Below are 8,395 nucleotides of genomic sequence, written 5' to 3' on the forward strand. Positions count from 1 at the left end.
GGAGGAGCAGCAACTGAAGACCCCAACATGCACATAAGGAATTTTGTTGAGATCTACAGCACTTTTAAGTATAATGGCGTGACTGATGAGGCTATCAAGTTGAGGCTTTTCCCATTCTCACTGAGGGATAAGGCTAAAGACTGGTTACATTCTGAACCAGCTGGGTCCATCACTACGTGGCAAGATCTTGCGTAAAAGTTTCTGGTGAAGTTTTATCCAATGGCAAAGACTGCTGCTATGAGGAGTGCTCTTACTCAGTTTGCGCAGCAACCTACAGAATCTATGTGCGAGGCTTGGGAACGCTACAAGGAAATGTTGAGAAAATGTCCACATCATGGAATGCCGGATTGGATGGTGATCACTGGTTTTTATAATGGTTTGGGGGCCCAATCTCGACCCATGCTCGATGCAGCAGCTAGAGGAGCCTTATGGGCTAAAAGCTATACTGAGGCGTATAATCTTATAGAGACGATGGCTGCAAATGAGCATCAAAACCCAACTCAGAGGATGACGTCAGGCAAGGTCGCAGGTATTCTGGAAGTTGATGCAGCCACCGCTATTGCAGCCCAGCTCCAAGCGCTATCAATGAAGGTTGATTCTCTGGCTATGTATGGAGTTAATCAAATAGCTATGGTTTGTGAGCTTTGTGCAGGTTCTCATGCTACGGATCAGTGTTCTCTTGTCAACGAATCTGTTCAGTATGTGAATAATTATCAGCGACAACAGCAGCCTGTGCCAGCGACCTATCATCCTAATAACAGAAATCATCCAAAATTCAGCTGGGGGAATAATCAGAATGCTATTCAGCCACCATATCAGCAAGGAGTGAGTAAACAGTTTAACCCACCTGGATTCCAGCAACCACAGCAGTATGCTACAAGGCAATCATATCCTCAACAGGGAAGTGCAGCTGCACCTACTAGTGCTGATTTTGAGGAACTTAAGCTGTTGTGCAAGAGTCAGGCGGTTTCTATCAAGACCTTGGAAAATCAAATCGGTCAATTAGCCAATGCAGTGCTCAATCGTGAACCTGACACTCTTCCCAGTGACACGGAAGTACCAGGCAGGAAGGAAGCTAAAGAGCAAGTCAAGGCTATTACCTTAAGGTCTGGAAAAGTAGCTGAGGCTGAAAAGGTAAAAGAAGTAGAAGCTGAAATTAGAGAAGAAGAATCTAAGCAAAAGGAGAAAGCGGCGGAACCAAGGAAGACTACTGTTGAACACACTCTGCCTGAGGCTAATACAGGGGAGAAACAGCTCTATCCTCCACCACCTTTTCCTAAGAGATTGCAGCAACAAAAGCTGGATAGACAGTTCGGGAAGTTTCTGGAGGTGTTCAAGAAACTTCACATCAATATACCTTTCGCTGAGGCTCTGGAACAAATGCCTAGTTATGCGAAGTTTATGAAGACTATTCTTTCAAGGAAGGTGAAACTGGATGACCTTGAAACCGTTGCTCTCACGGAAGAATGCAGCGCTGTTCTGCAGCAAAAGTTACCACCAAAACTGAAAGATCCAGGAAGCTTCACCATTCCTTGTACCATTGGCAATCTAACTTTTGACAAGTGCCTTTGTGATTTGGGAGCAAGCATTAATCTGATGCCGTTGTCGATCTTTAAAAAGCTGGATCTGCCTGATCCAAAACCCACATACATGTCGCTACAATTGGCGGACCGTTCCATTACTTACCCAAGGGGCATAGTTGAGGATGTGCTCGTCAAGGTGGATAAGCTCTTCTTTCCAGCAGATTTTGTTATTCTGGATTTTGAGGAAGATAAGAAGATTCCCATAATCTTGGGAAGGCCTTTCTTGGCTACTGGCCGTACCTTGATAGATGTGCAAAAAGGTGAACTTACTATGCGGGTCCAAGATCAGGATGTGACCTTCAATATATTCAAGGCAATGAAATTCCCTACAGAAGATGAGGAGTGCTTAAAGGTGGATGTGATTGATACTGCGGTTACTTCGGAACTCGATCACATGCTAATGTCTGATGCATTGGAAAAGGCCTTATTGGGGGATTTTGACAGCGATGATGAAGATAGCAACGAGCAATTACAATATCTGAACGCTTCTCCATGGAAGCGAAAGCTGGACATACCATTTGAATCTCTTGGTACTTCTGACCTTAAGAATGCTGAAGGGAAGCTCAAAACATCAATAGAGGAAGCACCTACCTTGGAGCTCAAACATTACCTGAACACTTGAGGTATGCTTTTTTAGGTGATTCATCTACGTTACCTGTTATTATTTCATCTGACCTTTCAGGTAGTGAGGAAGACAAGCTCTTAAGGATTTTGAGAGAATTCAAATCGGCTATAGGATGGACCATAGCAGACATCAAGGGGATAAGTCTTTCATATTGTATGCATAAAATTCTGCTAGAGGAAGGTAGTAAGCCAATTGTGGAATAGCAGTGAAGACTGAATCCCATCATGAAGGAGGTGGTGAAGAAAGAAATTCTGAAATGGTTATATGCAGGCATCATTTATCCTATTTCTGACAGCTCGTGGGTGAGCCCCGTACAATGTGTACCTAAGAAGGGAGGTATCACTGTGGTCGCAAATGAAAAGAATGAGCTCATCCCTACTCGAACAGTTACAGGATGGAGAGTATGCATGGATTATAGAAAATTGAACAAAGCCACAAGGAAGGATCACTTCCCCCTTCCATTTATTGATCAAATGCTTGACAGATTAGCGGGTCATGAGTATTTTTGTCTTCTGGATGGTTATTCCGGGTATAATCAGATTTGTATTGCACCAGAGGATCAGGAAAAGACTACATTCACTTGTCCATTTGGCACATTTGCTTTTCGCAGAGTTTCGTTTGGGTTATGTGGCGCCCCGGCCACTTTTCAGAGATGTATGATGGCTATATTCTCTGACGATTGGAAATAACGTCGAAGTGTTCATGGATGACTTCTGCGTCTTTGGACACTCATATGATGAATGTTTGAATAATCTGCGCGCCGTAATCAAAAGATGCGTGGAAACTAATTTGGTGCTTAATTGGGAGAAATGTCATTTTATGGTGCGTGAAGGCATTATCCTTGGGCATAAGGTCTCTAGCAAGGGTCTGGAGGTGGACAAGGCCAAGGCGGGAGTCATTGAAAATCTTCCCCCACCTAATTCTGTGAAAGGAATCCGTAGTTTTCTTGGTCATGCGGGTTTTTATCGGCGATTCATCAAGGACTTTTCAAAGATATCTAAGCCGTTGTGCAATTTGCTTGAGAAAGATGTGCCGTTCAAATTTGATGATGAATGTTTGGCAGCATTCGAGACTCTCAAGAAGAGTTTGATCACTGCACCAGTTATTACAGCACCAGATTGGACAGAACCGTTTGAGATGATGTGTGATGCGAGTGATTATGCGGTAGGTGCAGTTCTGGGACAGCGCAAGAAAAATCTCTTCCATGTGGTCTACTATGCGAGTAAGACTTTAAATGGTGCCCAATTGAACTACACCACTACTGAGAAGGAGCTTTTGGCTATAGTCTTTGGCTTTGAGAAATTTCGATCTTATCTGCTTGGTACGAAAGTAACAGTATTCACTGATCATGCAGCTATTCGCTATCTGGTTTCTAAGAAGGATTCGAAGCCGAGACTCATTCGTTGGGTGCTTTTACTTCAGGAATTTGAGTTAGAGATCAAATACAGAAAAGGTACTGAGAATCAAGTAGCTGACCATCTCTCTAGGTTGGAGAATCCCGATTCTACTTCACAAGATAGGACGTTAATCAATGAATCTTTTCCGGATGAGCAGTTGTTTGCAATTCAGGAGGAAGAATCATGGTTTGTAGATATTGTAAACTATCTTGTCAGCAATATAATGCCTCTTCATTTGACATCCGCTCAAAAGAAGAAGTTTTTGCATGAGGTGAAGTGGTTTATGTGGGATGAACCATATTTGTTTAGACAGGGAGCTGACCAGATCATCAGGAGATGTATCCCGTTCTGTGAGACGGAGGGGATATTACGAGACTGCCATTCCACGGTTTATGGTGGACACTATGGATGTGAGAAGACGGCAGCTCGTATTCTGCAAGTAGGTTTTTTCTGGCCTACTTTGTTCAAGGATGCTCATCAGTTTGTTGTAAGGTGTGATCGTTGCCAAAGAGTAGCAAATTTGTCAAGGAAGGATGAGATGCCATTAAATGTGATGCTTGAAGTCGAGGTCTTTGATGTGTGGGGAATCGATTTCATGGGGCCTTTTATCGCGTCTTGCAATAATCAGTACATCTTGCTGGCAGTCGATTATGTCTCAAAATGGATCAAAGTTAAAGCTTTACCGACAAATGATGCAAAGGTAGTGCTAAATTTTCTTCATAAGCAATTTTTCACAAGGTTTGGAACACCTCGGGTAATCATAAGTGATGAAGGATCGCATTTTTGCAACCGTAAGTTCACTTCTATGATGCAGCGTTATAATGTGAATCATCGAGTAGCTACTGCCTATCATCCGCAAACAAATGGTCAAGCGGAAGTGTCTAACAGAGAGATAAAGCGCATTCTAGAGAAGGTTGTTTGTCCATCAAGGAAGGATTGGTCTTTAAAGCTCGATGAAGCTGTTTGGGCTTACAGAACATCATACAAAACTCCACTTGGGATGTCACCGTTTCAGTTGGTGTACGGTAAGGGATGTCATCTACCGGCGGAGCTTGAGCATAAGGCCTACTGGGCATTGAAGAAATTGAACCTGGATTTAGATGCAGCTGGTAAGAAAAGAATGCTTCAGCTTAATGAACTTGATAAATTTCGACTTCAAGCGTACGAGAATAACAAAATGTATAAGGAAAAGGTGAAGAGGTGGCACGATAGGAAGCTACATCCTAAGTTATTTGTGCTAGGGCAACAAGTTCTTTTATTCAACTCTCGGCTCCGACTTTTTCCTGGGAAGTTGAAATCAAGGTGGTCTGGACCTTTTATTGTCAAAACTGTGTTTCCACATGGAGCGGTGAAAATTTTTGAGAATGATTCGGACCATGCATTCAAGGTTAACGGTCAGCGGTTGAAGCACTACTATGGGGACATGGCAAACCGAGAGGTGGTTAATGCCATTTTGTTGACTACTTGAGAAAGGTACGGAACGTCAAGCTAATGATGAAAAAGAAGCGCTGCATGGGAGGCAACCCATGAATTGTTGTTACAGGAACCCTTAGAAGTTAATAACCTATCCAAAAACACAAAAAAATCAGAAAACAGGGGCTGAAAAAATTTTTTTCCAGAGACCCTCTGCGCGCCCGCGCAGCTATGCTGAGCGGTCGCGCAGCTTGCTGCGCGCCCGCGCAGAAATGCTGAGCGGCCGCGCAGGGGTCGAGTTCCAGAAAATTTTTTACAGTTCAGAGAAAAAAAAAACAAACAAAAACACAAAAACAGTTTTAGCCCATAAACCCACGAATTGTTCCCACTACCCCATCATTTTAGCCCTTAATTCCCAAACCCTAATCTAATCCATACCCTATATATACATACACCTATCCTACATATCTCCCACAAAACTTCCTACACTTAAACCTTCTCACAAACATCAAAAATCAGTTCTTACACACTTTTATTCACGAATCAATGGCACCCAAGAGAGCACGCACTATTGACAGCAGCAGCACAGTTCCTATTGCTGATTCATCGAGGGGTACTGCTGCAAGGCCTCGGTTAACTGACAGAGCTGCGGAGGAGGAGTACACTAGGCTGTTGGGGAAGCCGATTCTGAAGGAGAGGGGGTTTTTACCATCAGGGAGGGATGGTGAGTTGTTGCCCATGATTGCAGAGAAGGGGTGGATAGCTTTTTGTGAGTCACCCGAAGCAGTACCGATGAGCGTTGTTCGCGAGTTCTACGCGAATGCGAAGGCTGAAAAGAATGGGTTTTCTGTAGTCCGTGGGCTGACGGTTGATTATCATCCTGCGGTGATTCGCCGTGTGATTGGACAGCGAGAGAGGAAGCCCGAGGAGGAGAACTGGAATGAAAAAACTGCTGAGGATTTTGACTTGGATTTGATTTGTGCGACTCTCTGTCGACCGGGCACAATTTGGAACCACAGTCCAGCCAATAATGAGTATCGTCACTTTCCGGCGATCTCCATGAACAGGTATGCCCGTGCATGGAATGCATTTATATGTGCTAATATTTTGCCTTCTTCACATGCACACGAGGTCACAGTTGAGAGAGCACAGCTGTTGTGGGGAATTCTGAATGAGGAATACTATGTGGACCTTGGTGAGTTTATCTACCAAGGAATTCTGAAGTTTTTGAGGGGAGCAAAGCATATGAACATCCCTTATGCATCCACGGTTACGAAGCTATGCCGAGCAGTGGGAGTGAACTGGCCGGCTCATGAGCAGTTGCAGTTGCCAGCAGCTCCGATAGATTCTGGCACTCTGAATGGGATGCAGGAGTGGACCGGTGGTGAGCCTGAGGAGCATGGGCTGGGTTATCGTCTTCCAGGAGGGCGTCCAGCACGAGGTGCTACTATGGCTAGGCCAGGGCGTGGTGAGGCTGGTTCGTCGAGAGCTCAGGAGGGTGCTGGGATGGGTGATGCCAGTATAGGAGGCTTTCACGGCGGATGGATGCCATGTATGAGACGCAGAGCAGGTTTGCTCAGGAGCTCACCCTTGCGTTAGGGACTGCTTTTCGAAGCCTTGGAGCTGATATCCAGTGGCCAGTTTTTGGTGAGGACTCTGCATACCCACCGCCTGATACTCCACCCACTGAGGGTGATGATGATGATGACTCCGAGTAGGTATACCCTGTGTTCCTTTCTACTACTTTCACTAAGGACAGTGAAGATTTTTAGTTTGGGGGTGGTAGTTAAGGAATATTGTGTGTGTGTCATTTAGTTGCATATTCATGATAGTTTAGTTCATATAGTTGCATAATTTATGCCATTTAGTTTTTTTTTATGAATGTCATGTAGCTCATGCATTTACCATGATCCCTTTTGCAATAAGTTATCGACTGAATTGTGATATTGATGCAAGTGTAGTGATAGCATTAAAGTGATATTAAGTTGTGTAGGTTGATATGCATGCTAGAAACAATTGTAAGTCCACTAAGTCTTAAAGAGTGCGTAAGGGCTAGATTGTTGTTATGATTTGGTTGTTTTCAAGGTCAATCTACTTATTATGCTTAGAATTCGATTATAGGTTCTTAGTGATAAAGACATGAAAAAAGAAAAAATTTTGGAGAAAAAAGTATGGAAATTGTTGCTAGTTGTGGCTAGGCGTCAAATGGCTAGTAGCCGGCTCGCATATGTTGCGAGTAGTCTAGGGTTGAGCAAGATGGAGCGAAACGCACTTGCTCAGAAGTTATAAAAAAAAAATATTTTTTGCATAATTGATCAAGAGTGGGCTCTTTGGTATTCGAGTTATTAAGTTCTTAGGGGACTTTGTGCCTAGTGACCTAAGGCTTTTAGAGTCTGGGATCCGCTAACCTAACGCTCGTTACATGGATACCATTGTATAAGTCTTTTGTGGACCTCACTCATTGCACGGTCAAATAAGCATTTGAGTTGTAAATAAAAAGCACGATTCCGTAGTAAGCTCCAGAGTTCTTGTAGTGTTGTATATCACTTTGTGCCTAGAATTTTTATTCTTTGTATAATCGTAGGATTGCCTTGAGGATAGTCTAGTCATAGTAATTGGTCTAGTTCTGAAGCATATCTGTTAAGCATTTGCACACACCACGTTTCTGGCTGTATGTCCGGTTGCATGAGTTTATTGATCTTTAGTTGTCTAACTGCATTCGTTGAGATGTGACAATTTGGTTGGTTAATTGTAGTAAGGGGGATCGTTGCATTTTCATATAGATTGCATTCATGCATATTTTTATTTGTTTTTGAGTCTGTGACGCTTGAGGACAAGCATCGATTTAAGTTTGGGGGTGTGATAAGTGGCATTTTATACCACTTAGAACGTCTTAAAATGGCTTAAATTGGTGTCTTGAAATCAATTATTTTGTGTATTTGATGCGTTTTTCTAGTGTTTATGCATTTCAGGGTATTAGTTGCATTTCGGGGGAGGAATCATCAAGAATAAGCCTTGGCATGTGTTCACCATTGCGAGAGGAAAGGAATGGGCAGATTACGGCGAAGAAACGGAGCAAACCTAGATTTTTTCCAGTAGAGGCCTGCGCGCCCGCGCAGCAATGCTGAGCAGCCGCGCAGCAACCTGCGCGCCCGCGCAGCTATGCTGAGCGGCCGCGCAGGGTCGGGGGAAAAGATAAATTATTTTAGACTTCTACTTCTGTTTGGCTTCCAACTTCTATGTAATCTGAGTTTTATGGGACTATTATATAGGTAGATTTGAGACGTTTTCACAGAGAGTATTAAGGGGATTATGTTTTAGATTGTGTTTTACGCAAGAAGCGAAGGAGATAAGGAAGAAGACCGATTTAGCACACC

The 8,395-nt window shown here is 43.5% G+C and overlaps 1 non-coding gene across 1 annotated transcript; it reads right to left on the reverse strand.

The window, feature by feature from the left end:
- Nucleotides 1–234: 234 nt before the first annotated feature.
- LOC141681500 (small nucleolar RNA R71) lies at nucleotides 235–341 on the reverse strand. Its single transcript, XR_012558929.1, has one exon. It is a non-coding gene; the product is annotated as a small nucleolar RNA R71 (small nucleolar RNA).
- Between the last annotated feature and the right edge of the window lie 8,054 nt (nucleotides 342–8,395).

The sequence above is a fragment of the Apium graveolens genome, chromosome 8, assembly GCF_009905375.1.
Source record: "Apium graveolens cultivar Ventura chromosome 8, ASM990537v1, whole genome shotgun sequence".
Taxonomy (NCBI): domain Eukaryota; kingdom Viridiplantae; phylum Streptophyta; class Magnoliopsida; order Apiales; family Apiaceae; genus Apium; species Apium graveolens.